This window comes from Petaurus breviceps, unplaced genomic scaffold, assembly GCF_028583685.1.
Source record: "Petaurus breviceps papuanus isolate PSGF00001 unplaced genomic scaffold, PetGlider_PUasm1.0 90638, whole genome shotgun sequence".
Classification (NCBI taxonomy): Eukaryota; Metazoa; Chordata; class Mammalia; order Diprotodontia; family Petauridae; genus Petaurus; species Petaurus breviceps.
Window position 1 is genome coordinate 7,586,589 of NW_027187295.1, and position 16,319 is coordinate 7,602,907.

General features: G+C 36.5%; 1 protein-coding gene and 1 pseudogene across 10 annotated transcripts in view; one reads left to right on the plus strand and one right to left on the minus strand.

Annotated features, from left to right (window-relative positions):
* The window catches only part of GULP1 (GULP PTB domain containing engulfment adaptor 1), a 418,555-nt gene that overhangs the window by 206,269 nt on the left and 195,967 nt on the right, over positions 1–16,319 (plus strand). The gene's annotated exons all lie outside the window — the stretch shown is intronic.
* LOC138143298 (sorting nexin-7 pseudogene) lies at positions 12,705–14,409 on the minus strand (annotated as a pseudogene).

A 16,319-nucleotide genomic window follows, 5' to 3' on the forward strand; every position in this document is an offset into this window, starting at 1 on the left:
AATACCTGATATAGCAGAGGAGCCTGTGGATTCTTCAGAGAGCATGAAACAACAGAAGGATTTTCCTTAATGGTTTAAGAGAGAAATAAGCATTGTGAAAGCAGAACATTTTACTTGTACAGTAGAAATCAACGCCAGAGTAGAAAAACTTGACTCTACGGTATTAAACCTTAGGAACTAACCAGAAGGAAGAAGAACTGATCAAGAAGGCAAATACCCAGAATGAAGGATGATCTGGGAGAACAGAAGCAAAAAGCAGGGATATTAAAGGATATTAAAGAATCCATGCAAGCAGCACATATTGATAATGAAGACAGGATGTGAAGAAATAACATAAGGATTATTTGATCTCCCAGGAGAACATGAAAAGCTAAAGCAAATGAAAACAGAAGTTCAATAAATAATACAAGAAAATTGACCAGAACTTCTGAACACAGAAAACAGAGGCAGTCAAAAGAATCCATAAATTGCCTTCAGGGGAAAACATCCTACACTGCAAACTCTAAGAATCATAGCTATTAAATATAATAATTTGAGTGACAAACAATACATTTCTGCAAAGGAAAGGAAATTTGAATAACAGGATTATTTTGTACCCACTAGAAACCATAGAGGGAATTGAATTTGTACTGAAGAGCAAAGAAGTGCAAGATGCAATCCAGTGTGACATAACCCACAAACCCAAACCTGAATATTAAAGGAAAAAAAAGATGGATATTTAATAAAAGGAGACATTTTAAGTACTTCTGTAAATAAAACCAGGCTTAAAGTAAATATTTGCTTTTCAAGTCCCAACACAACAAAAATAAAAGGTAAACAAATAGAACAACTGAAAAAGGCACAAGTAATAAAATAAATTACAGCCTTCCCTCCCCCCCCCCCAAAAAAAAAAAAACAAAAAAAAAAAACAACTAAAAAATTCAAAATAATAAAAAAAATTAAAGCCCTCCCCCCCCCCCCCCAAAAAAAAAAACACTAAAAAAGAGAAAGTGCTTATGGGTTTGAGACAGCTAGGTTGTGCAGGGGGTTGAATACCAGGCCTGGAGTCAAAAAGACTCATTTTTTTTTGGAGGGTAATTGGGGTTAAGCTACTTGCCCAAGGTCACATGGCTAGTAAGTGGGGTCTGAGGCCAGATTTGAACTCAGGTCCTCCTGACTCCAGGGCCAATGTTCTATTCACTGTGCCACCCAGCCTCCCTAAGACTCATCTTCTTGAATTCAAATCTTGCCTAAAGATACATAGTAGCTGTGTAACCCATGACGAGCTAAAGCAAATGGAAAACTACTCAAGTATCTTTGCCAGGAAAACCCCAAATGAGGTCATGAAGAGTTGGACATGACTGAAAACAACAAAACAACAACATATTTATGTGGATACTAAATGTTTACCAGAAAAATGTGAATTTCATATACATATATATGAACCATTCTCCAGTGGCTCGTATACATAGGTCAACAATTATCAAAAGAAGAATTGTACACTCCTAGCAACCATATGCAAGCATATTCCAAATTAACCATAATAAGAGAAATGCAAATCAAAAGAATCCTGAAGTTTTACTTTGTACCCTGAAAAATGTCCAAGATAAGAAAAGATGAGAATAGTTAATGTTGAGAAGGTAAAGATTGTGGGAAGATAAGCATACTAGTGAAAGATTAGTGGAACTATGAATCGCTGCAACCATTTTGGAATACAATTTGCAATTCTGCAATAAAGTGACTAAAATGTCCATACTCCTTGACCCAGACGTTCTACTGTTAGCCTTATCTGCCAGAGAGACTATTGATAAGAAGAAAATATTCATAGTTTTACTTTATGTTAGCAAAATATGGGAAACAAAGTTAGATAAGGGAATACCTAACAAATTGTGGTAGGTGAATACAATGAAATTATCATGCTATAAGAAATGACAAATATGAATACAGAGAAACATGAAAATATGTATATGAACTAGTACAGAATGAAGTAAGCAGAGGCAACAAACCAATATACCCAGTGACTACTACAAATAAACAGAAAGAACAACCACAATAAATTAAAAATAAAAATGACTATTGGAATATTGAAGAAAGCAAGGATGGCTCCATATCAGAGATATGAAACAGTACTGCCGCACTTCTACAGCATTGGGACAGCCATGAGTATGGTGCTTTGCATATATTTTTTAGACTTGCAATGTCTTGATCAGTTTTGCTGATTTTTTTCTTTAAAAAAATTTGTCATATAGAATGTTTCTCTTGGAGGAAAAAGAAGAGAGATACTGGGAAAAATTCTGGAGATATAAAAAATTTTAATCAACATTTATTTACAATAAAGTGTCTTGAGGAAAGGTTATTGAGGGAGGTTGGTAGAAGAACTGTCTAAATGCAGTTTTTGGGGAGAAAGGATCTGTCTATTCTTCCTTTTGACCCTGTGTTAGGGCCTCATAAGAGAAAGTGAATTATAATTGAGTCTTACGGAAGAGGGAGATTTTGTTATACCTTTTGCCTAGAGTTCCCAACTAATTCCACATGTCCATTTGAAATTCTTATTGTTAAGCATAAATCTCAGGTGCCACCTCTTTCATGAAGCCTTTAGTGATTATTCCACATACAACAACAATTTCCCTTTTCTTTAAAACTCTGCTTTGCCTTGTTTGTACCTCTTATGGCAATTTAATCATTCTTTTTTTTTTTTTTTTGCCTTTTTTGGAGGGCATTTGGGGTTAAGTGACTTGCCCAAGGTCACATGGCTAGTTTTTTTGTGTGTGCTGTCTGAGGCTGTATTTGAACTCAGGTCCTCCTGGCTCCAGGGCTGGTTCTCTATTCACTGCGCAACCTAGCTGCCCGAATTTAATCATTCTTATCTTATAAAGGATTTGTAATAAAAATGGACTATGATATAGTTATTGTGGTAGTTGCTTAACCACGTTCCCCTTTCTTCTTATTAGATTTTAAATTAATTTAGATCAGAAATTTCAGGATCGTGATATTACAGTCCTAGAGCTGAAAGGGGTCTTACAGACCAACTTTCTTACCTTTGTACTTTGACTTACATTGTATCTAATAGGCGCTTAATAAATATTTGTTGAATCAAATTGTTAAAGAAGACTTTGTTAATCAATAGAAATACTCAGTAGTGAAGAAGATGAGTAAGTAGTATGTGCTTAGTGTTGTAAGGAAATACACTTGTGGTTAAAACATGGACCATGCCTTTCCAGAGATTATAGTTATATTTGATACCTTAGAGTACTGGTGATTCTATGATTCTATGACATAATTTAACTATTTTAAAGAATTAGGTAGTTTCCTAACTGTCAAGAAAGATGTTCGTTAAAGAAGATAAAGTGCCAGATTTAAAGTCAGGTAGAGACAGGTTCAGATCCCATCTTTGACATTTCTTAGCTGTGATATTGGGTAAGCCACTTAATATCTATGTGCTTTGAGCAAAGCTCTAGGATTTATCTATTGTGTCACTGAGAGATTAGAATCTTATATAGAGAGCTTTCCATGTTGATGAAATCACATATTGTTCTCCTAATCCAGTGTCTAGTTGTGTTTAGGATGGGATTACATTTTTCACAGATGATCAGAAATGATCAGAAGGAACTTGCTTGTGCTCAGTTAAACTTTTATCAGTGAGGAAGCTCCAAATTTTAGCAGATTTATCATAGAGATGTTTTGATTTGCTCAAACATATATTAAGAAAACTTACAGTAAAAAAGTCATTTTTTAAAAAAATAAAGTGCAATCATTACTTGTTGTTTTTTGTTTTATGTTTTTGCTTTTTGGAGGGCAATTGGGGCTAAGCGACTTGCCCAAGGTCAAACGGCTAGTTTTTGTGTTAAGTGTCTGAGGCTCAATTTGAACTCAGGTTCTCCTGACTCTAGGGCTGGTGGGCCACCTAGCCGACCCATTAGTTTTGTTAATCAGATTATAATTGGATTTTCTAAATTGAATTGGAACAATGTTATACAACAATATATACAAGGGAAGCAATGTTATACACAGGAAAGCCCCAGGAGAGTCACAGGACTATGTGATTCTGGAAAAGTCACTTAACCTCTTTCTGTGTTAGTTTTCTCATCTCTAAAATGAGAAGACTGGACTAAATGACCTCTAAGGTCTCTTCCAGCCCTAAATCTATGATCCTAGGACTCATTCTATCAAACCCAATGCTTTTCTGAAATTACTAAAAAGTAAAAGACCCAGCAGGATCATCTGTTCTCTGTATGTTTCAGTCAGTTGTGTGACTGGAAATGTGATCTGCTGTACAAAGTTATCTCCAAAAGCCTACTGTTCCCTTCTTATGATGTCATTAATATCACTTTTAGAAAAGGTTACCTACAATCATTGTTTCCATTTCCCCACCTGCCACTCGCTTCTCAGCCTTTGCCTTCAGGTTTCTGACCTCACTACTCAATTGATGTTTCTCTCCACTGTAGCAAATAAACTTTTTAGCTGCAAAATCCAATGGTCTTTTCTCAGTCCTACCTCCAATTTGACTTCTCTGCAGCTTTTGACACAGTTGACTACTTTTTTTTCCTGGCAATTCTTACTGTCCTTTGCTTCTCTTAAAGAGGTTACCCATAAAGACGTTTAGGGTTGCTCTGGAGACCCCAAAATACCAATACGCTGGGTCCTGCTGAATTCATTTGACTCAAGTCTTCTCAGCCAAAGAAAAGTAAAGTTTATTAAAAGTTCACTTGTATTAGACACAGAGTAAGTCTGTATTAGGTCATTCTGTGGCGCTCTCACCATTCTATGGCTCTCTCACAAACATGGAGACAAGATGGGGTCTTATACAGAAGGTTGTGGGAGAAATCTAGGGGAGGTCTAGAGGAGTTTGTGGAGGGTCTTCAGGAGGAGTTAATGAGGTCAATGAGTGATTAAGGGTGGGAAGTTGCTAGAGGCTACCTGGAGACTACAGACAATGGTGGGCTAGGCCAGTTCAAGGGTGGGTTGATATTTTGATAGGCTCAAGGGTGGGAAGTCTAGTAACAGGGGGTAGGAAGTCTAGCATCAGAGGAATGCCAAACAGAGGTTTGGGCTCAGCCACAACTAAGGCTTATTGCCTCATGCAAATGCCTCATCAAATGGGATGATTTAATCAGAGTTGGGGGTGGGGGGGATGTTTCCCAGAGCCTGTACCTCAAGGACTCAAGGAGAGCTCAAGGGGGTTCCCAGAGCCCATACTTCATCATTATGACACCATAACTCTAAAGTCTCTTGGTTTTTCTTCTGTGCATTTGATCACTCCTTCCCAGTCTTCTTTATAGCATTAGCATTTAGCTTCTACCCACTTAGTAAGCTTGTCTGTCAAGACTCTCTTCTGGGCTCTGTCCCACAAATTCTCATTTGAGCAGGTCAAAAAGCAAGTCTTCTCTGTACTCTCTGCCTTAGTGATGTCATTTAAGTTGAATTATCCTTATTGCAGGTGAGGACAAAAATCTACATGGATATTTTCACCTGAATGCCCCACAGGCATTTAAAATGCAACATTTCAAAAATTGAAATGAATACATTTCCTCAAAAACCCATTCTTTTCTCAAAAATTCCTAATTTCAAATGACATCATTAGTACCTTAGTCATTATGACCTTAATCATTCATCCAATGAATACCTTGGGATATTTATCCTCTTCCTTATCCTCCCCATAATAACTATGATAGGTAGTATTCGTACAGTGCTGTGAAGTTTGTAAAGTGCTGTTGTTTGTCCTTTGTTTTCAAAGAGGAACACTGACATCACAGTGATATCTTAACTTGTGCATGAATTGAATTTAAGGGAGGCAGAGTCGCACAAAATCCTCAGACCTACCCTCTCTTCTTGAGTCACTGAAGCCCAGTGGCAAGAAAAAGTCATGATGACTAGTGATGGCTTGGGATGTAGTGGATGGCCTTGATGTCTTCAATATCTGACAAAGCTCCACACACATCACAGCACCTGTTTCCGCCATGTTCAAGGCAGTTGTAACAAATTGCTCTTATCAATGCATTGCACCTGGGGACGTCTTTACATGCTTGGTGTAGACACATCCTCTTAAGTCAGTGACAGCTTTGAGGCCTATTGATTACCCTCAACCTGGTTTACCCTGTCTGCCAAGATGATTTACTGGGGAATAACCACTGCACATGCCATAGCTTCTATAGTTATAAAGCCATAGATGAGAAGTGAGTGCCAGGTAGACACCAAAGTTGGGTAAGCAGCCCTGAAAGGGGTCAGCGAACCCTCACATCAGAGGTGCTAGTCCTCCTTGACATCTGTGTAATGGATCCTCATAACAACTCTGTCAGGAAGGTATGATTATGATCCTTGTTTTGTAGTTGGGGAAACTGAGTCTGAGACCTGCCCAGGTCACAAAGCCAGCAAGTGGCTAAGGCAGGATTTGAGCTAAGGCCTTCCTGACTTTTAGTCCAGTTCTCTTACTCATTCTGCCACAGAGCTCCCTCCCACAAATAATTAATTGCCTGGTTTTATTGATTCTCCCTATATACCATTTGCTTGTCACTTTCACAGATATAAGGGCATATAAAGACCATTCTTACTATCATTCTTCAGTTGTTTCCAGTCATGTCCAACTCTTTGTGATCCCATTTGGGCTTATCTTGGCCAAAGTATTGGGGTGATTTGCCATTCACTACCCTAGCTCTTTTTATAGAGGAAGAAACTGAGGCAAATAGGGTCATGACCTGCTCAGGGTCACATAACTAAGTATCTAAGGCCCAATCTGAACTTGGGAAGATGAGTCTTTCTGACTCCAGGCCCAGCACTGTAGCCACTGCACCACTTAGCTGCCCCAATCCTTGTCTTACAAATTAGAATCCTTATTTTACAGATTAGTGCACTGAGACCTGTGGAATTTAAGTCATAAAGAACAGAGATGAGGCTCAAACTCAGATCTTCTGACTTCCAAGTCTGATAGCTTCCTCCTCTCTCCAGAGCCTTTGTCCTAGTTGAAGCTCTCAATATATCTCACCTGGACTATTACAGTGACTTCTTATTGGTTTCTCTGCTTAGAGGAGATATCTTTATTTATATTTGCTAGATCTCGATATATGTCTCCCTTTTCTACTCCACAGATTCCCTTGACGTAATCTTCTATATGGCTGCCAAAATAATCTTCCTCAATCTCTTATCTAACCAAATTTCCCCCCATGATCATAGAAAGCATGGTATTGTTTTCCTATTAAAAGATGTCTCCTTTTCTTTGTAGGCTATAATGCAGTTAGAAGGAATAGAATGAAGGGGTTTATTCCTTTGAGAAAAGACATTTTTCATACATTCAAATACAAAATTATTAAAATAGTGAGTTTCTGTGAATTTTAAATTGCCCACTGATAGAATAAGAGCCATAGGAATAAAGATTATGATCACATTTGGAAATGTTAATTCTTAAGTAACTTGCATTCATATCCAGCCATTTGAATGAGTTGATTCTTTCAGGTGTAATACTCCAGAGTTACTATAAGCAAAGACATAAATCCAAGTTGAAATCAAGTTAAAATTTCCTTATTCTAATTCTGCTTGTGGAGGTCAATTGAATCTGCCAGGCAAAAAAAGATTCAGAATATCTAAATTCTTCCAAGAAATGCTAAATCTTAAATATATCTATATCTATATCCATATGTAGTTGGCTAAGGTCAAGTATAGAATCAGTAGGATATTGGTGCTGTGTTATTTAGGCAACCAAAAGAATTTAGACATATCTGCCCTAGAAATGTGACTTCAGTAATTGAAACCCACACCCCTTTCCTAACAGAAGATGTTACCACAGTAGTTTGGTGATATGACCAGAAAAGGTTTAAAGAACATTGTTCTTCTGGGAACAATCAAATGAAAAGAGAAGAAAAAGACACCAAGGGTAATTTGGCATAAAACATTATCAGGATGGAGAAAGTAAAAATAGAGCATCTCCCAGATAATAAAAGACCAAGTTTCATTGTCTTCACACGCACCTGGTTTACATTTAGAATTATATGATGCTGTAGCTGGAATGGTCTTTAGGGATCACCTAATTTAACTGCCTCATTTCATAGATGAGGAAATTGAGGTTCAGAGAGGTACATGTTTCTTAAAATAGGGAAGGTCTAATAGTAAATAAATCAAATTAACATTTTATTAGCATTATAACTTGAAATTAATTAATAATTAACCTATTACATTAAATCATCCTTGCTTCTCTATTGTTAACAAGTTTTTATTTTAACTGAATGTGAATTGTCTATCTTTAGCATTTCTCCAAGTTGTCTCTCTAGCATTTGAAGTTTAACTTCTTCAAAATCAAGTTTATTTTCCTTTCACCTATTCCTGCTATTTCTTTTGTATTTGTTACTTATAGGCAGCTAGATGGCACAGTAGACAGAGTGATGGTCCTAGAACCAGGATGATCTGAGTTTAAATTCAGCCTCAGACACTTACTAGCTGTGTGAAGCTGGGCAAATTAGTAAGGCTCTCTATCTCAATTTCCTCACCTGTAAAATGATAATAATAATAGCACCTACCCACAAGGATCATTTTAAGGATCAAATGAAATATTTGTGCCTGATAGATAGTAGGTACTTAATAAATGAATATTGCCTTCTCCACTGTTCCCCACCTGTTTCTGTCCATGGTACCATCATTTGTCCCATCTCCTGTGTTTCAAGCCTTGATGTTATTTTTTATTCTTGCCTTCCTTTCACCTTTCATAGCTAATCACTTACTCCATCCTATCAATTCTAATGGCAAAACATCTGTCATTTTAATTCCCATCACTGCCAAATTGGATGATTGTGGTAGCCACCTAACACATCGTCACATTTTCAGTCTATCACCTTCTGATCCAACCTTTATACACGAACAAAAGTCTTTTTATGCATAAATTTGCTCAAATATGCTGAAAATTTTTCATTGACTCTCTATTGCCTACTGAATAGAGCTCCAGTTCCTTTCGCTTGGCTTTTGAGTGCCTCCACAGCCTGGTGCTACCTTCCTATATTTATTTCCTATTCCTCATGTTCATGAACTCTTCAGCTACCCTCAAAATTCCTTTCTTTCAGCCCTGAACTATGAGGAAAATTCATAGGAATATCATAGTCAAATTTTGAAACCCCTAGTTCAAGGAAAAAATATTAAAAGCATCAAGATGAAAACAATTTAAATATGATGGTGCCACAATTAGAATTACACAAGACCTCGCAGCAGAGACATTAAAGCACTGCAGGTCTTGGAACACAACATATTGAAGAGCAAAAGAACTGGGACTTCAGCTGAAAATGTCATACCCTACAAAGGTAAATATTATCTTGAATGAAAAAAAAATGGACATTTGATAAACTCTTGGACTTTCAGGACGTTGTTTAAAAAAAATTCTGAACTTAATAGAAAACACTACATACAAGAACCAAGAGAAATACAAGGCACATAACAAAGACTGACTATAAGATATCCATAAGGATAGACCGTTTATTTTTTATATACATAAAATGTATGTCTGAGATTATTATTAATAATTGGGTAGCTCTTAAGAAGGATTGAGATAAACCTATGATATGAATTTAAAAAGTAAAACTATTTAGGAACTTCTAAAAAGAGGTTATTTTATACAAATGAGGTACAAGAGGAAGAATCGATACAGAGCAATTAGATAGGGGAGAAAGGCTGATAGTTCTGTTAACTTTAATAGGGAATGGTTTAAGAGAAAACAATACATATATATTTAGAAGAGTATAAAAGTCTTCTAAATTCAGAAGAAATAAAACAGTAGGATCATAGGGAGAGGGTTGAGGACAAGGAAGGAACCTTTAGAGGGGAGGGTGAGGGAATAGGTAAAATAGGGGTATAGAAGGGTGTTTAGATTTATGGAAATGGGAGAATAGGGGAGGGATCCTTGGAGGGGGGTAGACAAGTAATAGGAGGACAAAGTAGTGGGTAGAAGTGAAGAAGAGGAGGCAGGAGAGATGAGGAACAAGAGATATGCACAAACACAAAAACAAAGATCAGGAGTAGTATATATTTGGGAAAGTATATGTCTATATATATTGATGTATATGTGTATGTATAAATCTATAGCTATAGAGAAACATCTAAATTTTATTGTAGAATTCTGAGCAGGATGGGGGGAGGAAAAAAAAGAACAAAGTAAAAAGTCACACATCAGTGAACAAAAGAAAATTTACAAGGAAGCAAAGATAGACAATTCTCAATACAATGTGTATTATTTATCATACAGCCTTTCTTGAAATAAAAATTTATTATTACACAATTTGAATCCTCTCTTATGTTCTGCTATGCACATGACATGCTTTTTTTTTTTTTCTTTAGATTTAAGTTCCAATATTTAAGTTTATGGTATATTTTTGTTTCTTTTTTCTATTCTTTGTGTTCCAGCCCTTGAGTCTAAAATAAAATTTAAAAATAATTTACTATAATGGAGGTTGTGGACATGTAGAAACTCCTAACTTCCTAGAGTATAGTCAATTCACTATATTTTCAAGTTGTTATGGGCTAAGTAACCAGTAATTAAAGTGATTACATTCTTTTATTTCTTATCACTGTACTCTGAAGTCATATGTCATTTTACCCCTCCCTGCATCATATGCTCTTCATCTAAGAGAATGAATGCCATAGGGTTGTTCTTAGAACTGTTTATTCTTAGCTTATGACTTGAAATCACCCTGGACTTGGAAAAACCTAGACAATCCCCTTTTTTTCACCTGCAACTTGGGGTGCAAGATTCTGTAGCTAACACATTTGGAAATAGAGAATGGCAGCCATTATAGAGCTAAAGACCCACACCAAACTATTGGAATCTACTTACCCTCAAGATTGTCCTGCTTTTAAAAAGTTCTAGGAGATTGATTTCCCCTTGGAGTTATACTGGAAGCAGCATTTTCCAGTTTTCTATTAAATGGTAGAAGAGATTGTTGAAATATGTTGATTTAAATGCATTTGCTTTTGTTGCCAGAGGAGAATGATCTTTGGTTAGCTGGTGACATCCTTCATTTTTTCTTCGTGATTGTATATAATCTTCATTCTTTCTTTTCTTTTGAAACTGAAGGAAACTAAGATATTTATTTTTGTTCACTATGGTGTTCCCTAGACCTGCCTGTTCTTATGACATTCATAATGTGTGAGAGAGATATGGTCTTAACAATTTGAGTCAGGATCAATGCCAGGTGATTATGCCTGAGGGGCTACACAATAGACAAGGTTGGAGGACAAATGAGAAAAGAGAGTCAATAGAAAATAAGTTTTTAAGAAGACATAAATATGGGGTGGACTCATAAGGCAATGAGGTGGTGAGCACAGACCAAACTGAGATTGATAGCTATTATGGTGTTTTACAGGCATAAGGACCCTATTCATCCCTGATTTTCCAGCACAGTCCATTTTCAGGCGAATTAAGTATGATTTCAATGAGGTTTTGCTAAAGGACTATTATCTGTCAGGCTGAGCTTGATTTTTGTTTCAGAACATATGGTCTCCATATGTATATAAAAAAGAATGGACTCATAAACTCCAAGGTGCATATTCTAATTTTAGTTTGTTTGTTTTTTATTGGAAGTGATGCTATGCCCAGGAGTTCATTTTTGTAAGAAGGAAAAAAAATAAGTTATATCCCATATAAGCATTTTGCAGAGCATATTGATTATGTTTGTTTTTTAAAAAAAATTGTTATGAACTTAACACATCATTACATATGAACATTATGATATACAAACAAGAACAGAAGAGGGTATAATATATGAGATTTTGGAACTTTGTTCCATACACACAGTACACCTCTGCATCTACCCTCCTTGACTCCTTCTTGTATCTTGGGTTCCCCAGGAGATAATTATTTCTGGTTCAAAGTATTCTATGGGTCAGCATTCCTAAAAATATGTGTTATGAATCCTGACTAGTGTATTTTCTCTTTAGTAGTCAACCAGTTCACACAATTATCTTAAAGCAAAATGCTACTTAGGTGACATAACTTGAAGAGTATTAACAAAATTTTTTTCACATAAACCTGTAGTACTGTGTCCCACAAATACATAGAGCATTGCAGTGGTAAGAGTGGTCACAGATATAGAATGAGCTAGTAGAAAGATATACATTTGGGTAGTCAAGACAAGATTTACCTTTTATGATAAAGAACCCCAAGGTCCATCTCCTCATGATGTCCTCTTGTTCCCCCCAAGACATGTAACATGTGCTGCACATATGACTTTGTTGCTAAACTTCTCCACAACTGAACTCAACTACTCAGCTGAACCTTTTGAGCCTGCTTCCTATTAGACACAGTCTCCTTCTGGACATATTGCTCTGCTGGCTACTATTCCCAGTGAAGATGGTGAAGAGAAATGAATCTCCATCTTCCTGGCTGTACTCTTAAAGATACATGAAAAAAACAACAAAAGAGTTATTCCCTCTTATGAACCGGTTCTTCCTCCATAGCTGGCACTCTTCTGAATGGCCAGATAGGACTTCTTCAACCAGCAATATTTCTCTTATTTTATGTTTCTCCTTAGTTACTATTTCATGTCTGTAGCAGAGGTGGGTAACTTTTAAAATGTCAGCTGAAGTGTGTCTGATCCTTCAGCCAGATAATGACTGACTGCCCTCTAAATACGTCAAATGAATGAAGGAACTTTTTTATACCCTCCTAAAGGAGAAATAAAGAATTGACACTTGTTTATGTCCTTTCTTTATGAAGGAATTATATACTTCCTTTATAAAAAGGACAATGGATCTCTGCCAGTTTCAAACCCTCTTTATCGGTTAATCATATTGTGAGCCACTGAAGGTTTCATGCTCTTTTTTTTTCTTATTAAAATTTTTTATTCTATGGAACTTTCACAACTCATTTAAAAGGTCATATTCCAGTTGCAGAATGTTTGAGAAAACAATTACCATATGCAAGTACTTACACACAAAAATTTTGGAATAAATGAATCAAAACTAAGCTCTCTGTCTCTGTCTCTCTCTGTATATATATATATATATATGTATATATGTTTGTATATATGTACACATAATCAGAATGCAGGCGAGAACCCTGGAGTATCCAACTTTTCAAATTATCGACTTTTCAGGTATAGTGACTGCATTTTTGACCCAGTTATATTAAACAGAGCCCAGCCCATAAAGAATGTCTTTGGTTGGTAGACACTGTATCATCAAAAGTTAGGCAAAGGGTCCTTAGGTATGCTCAAGGTTTATTTTCAGATTTCTTCCAAACAAAGGTCAGTTTGAGTTGTAAGGAAGGACTCCCATGTGTCAAGGCACTGTTCATAGAAGCTAATATTTTTCTTAGCTACATCTGTAAATACCAACTTCATATCATTTTGCATGTTTTGTTTCCATGTGTCCCAGTCAGCTTTCCGAGCATTATTAGCACATTTCACCTTTTTTTCTAGTTTTCTGATCTTTTCTGTAAGTACCTCCTTTTCAACGTTTTTCTAGATCAAAGCTTCAACTCTGGAATACAGTTCTGCTTGTATTTGGTCTCTTCTTTTCATAGCTCTCATTTATATTTCACTATAAAGAACATATTTGTGTACAACTGGAAGCAGTGTCTCAGAAAGGTCAGATCTTTCCCTGGCCTTGCTACACTTGTCAATATAGCTGACCACCCCTTTCAGGGAATCAACCAGATCCTCTTCCAATGCTGACCCCTAGGTGTAGATTGGTCCATATTCCTTCATTTCCTCAAAGTATTCCTTTTATTCTTATAAATTCTATCAGGTATTTTGTCTATTAAGTTTATCTCCTGGCTAAATGTTAAATTTATTTCAGTGAACTCTTCTGGGTGGTTTTTAACTCCTCTGACTGGGGATGCTACAGCTCTGCCTTGTCTGCCCCATCCTGTAAGCCATCCAGGACCTTGTTTCTTGTGCGAAGAGAGTTCCCAGGCTTGTGAAGTAAGGAATACTTTAAAGTCTTCATTAAAAGTTAAAGTCCGGTGATCAGCAATTGAGCGTAAAAATTTATGCAGTGCCTTTCTTCAAGTCTTAATGAAGTCATCATTAAGCTGTCCCACCATGCCTTTCATTATGAATCTTTCTGATGAAAGGTGGAATGTACTTCTTCAAGTTTTCCCTTTAACTGAAGGAAATCTTCATAACATCTTCGAACTTTCAAATTCACTAGAATCAAACTCACCCAGAGATGTCTTAGTTGTAACTCTGTAGGTGATGGAAGTTTCAATTGTAGTAATGTGGCTTTCAGAATCATCAACTGTAATGAAAAGCTCCTTTGAATCTGACTCATTTTCAAACTTGTATTGGTTTATCATGGATAAAGGGGAGGTAGACATCAAAGGACTAAAAGAGTTTATGTCCATCAGGGAGGCATCCTCCAGATCATCCTCTTCCTCATCTAGGTCCAGCACCTCAGACTGCATCAGGACTGCGGTCCCAAGACACAGGGGCTCTCCATTCCACCGCTGCCCGAACAGCCACTGCCACCCACCCTCGCTTCCTGGGATTTAGAGAGAAGGGCTCTCATTCTCTTTACAAGCTGAGAATACAAGCACTCTTAAGTCTGAAAGGGGCATACCATAACCTTCAGACCATATAAGTCTGTTAAATGCTCTTTAGAGCTCTAAGCTCAACAAGTAATTTGCAGAGACTGATTTGATCTGTATCACATCCCAGATCTGGTGTGTGTGTGGGGGGGGTTGTCTTATTAATTCTCATTACATACATTTAAAAAATTATATTAAATTTACGTTGGTAGTAACAAAATTGCTCTGCCTCTCTCAATCTCCTTCTGAATTTCCCACTCCATAAACAGCCTTGCCTTGTAACGAGTAAATATAGGAAAGCAACATAAACCCTTACATTGACCATGCCTGAGATTTATCTCATTCTGTACCTCTAATTCAACACTCCCTTGCTGGAGTTAGGGCTTGTGATTCACCATCTACTTTGTCAAGTCATGATTATAAATAACACTGATCAAAATTTCTTAAGGCTTTCAAAGTTGTTTACATTATTATAGTCATCGTATATGTTTCCTCCTAGTTCTACTTTACATCCATTTATTCAAGTTTGCCAGGCTTTTTTTCCCCTTCTTTCTGAATTCATCATATTTGGCAATTCTTACAGTTTAAAAATATTCCATTACATTCATATATCATAATTTATTCCACTATTCTCAAATTAATGGGTAACCACTTAGTTTCCAGTTTTTGCTACAACAACAACAAAAAAAGGTTGCTATAAATATTTTGGTTCATAGTGGGCCTTTTCTACTTTCTTTGACCCTTAGAGGTACATGTATGCCTAGTAGTGAGATCATTGGGTTGAGTGCTGTCAACAGTTGTTAGTAACTTTTTGAATATAGTTTCAAATTGTTTTCCAGAGTGGCTGGATCAATTCAAAGTTGAAACAGTGTATTTTTGTGCTTGTCCTATGACCCTTGCTCCAGTAATTGGCATTTTCCCTGTTATCATAGCCAATATAATGTGTGTGAAGTGTTATTAAGTACATCTCTTATTATTAGTGAATTGGAACATTTTTTTTCATACAACTGTTGATGGTTTTCATTTATTTTTTAAAATGCCCGCTCAGCATTTTTGACCATTTGTCTATTAGAGAATAGAATTTTGTTCTTACATGTTTGTATTAATTTCCTTTGGAACTTGACTATCAGAGCTTTATGGAAGAAATTGCAAAGATTTTTTTTTTCTCAGTTGAGTGATTATCCTTTAAATTTGTGTAGATTTTCCTTGTGTAAAACCTTTTTTTTTTCAGAATTTATTTATTTTTAGTATTCAACATTCATTTCCACAAGATTTTAAATTCCAAATTTTCTCTCCATCTCTCCCCTAACCCCCACCCCAAGATGGCAAGCATACTGATTACTCATTCCCCCATTCTGCCCTCTCTTATATCCCCCCTTTTCTGCCTTAGCCCATTTCCCCTTACTTTCTTGTAGGGCAAGATGAATTTCTATACACCATTGATTGTATATCTTATTTCCTGGTTACATGTAAAAAGTTTTTTAATATTTGTTTTTAAAACTTTGAGTTCCAGATTCTCTCTCTTCTTTCCTCCTCACCCACCTCCATTGAGAAGGCAAACAATTCAGTCTAGGTTATACATATGTAACTATACAAAACATTTCCATAGTAGTCATATTGTGAAAGACTAACTATATTTCCCTCCATCCTATCTTGCCCCCCATTTATTCTGTTTTCTCCTTTGACCCTGTCCCTTTTCAAAAGTGCTTCTGACTACTCCCTCCCTCAAAATGCCCTCCCTTCTATCATCTCCTTTTTATGCCCTTCTCCCTACTTTCCTATAGGGTAAGACACCCAATTGTGTGTGTATGTTATTCCCTCCTAAGTCAAATCCAATGAGAGTAAG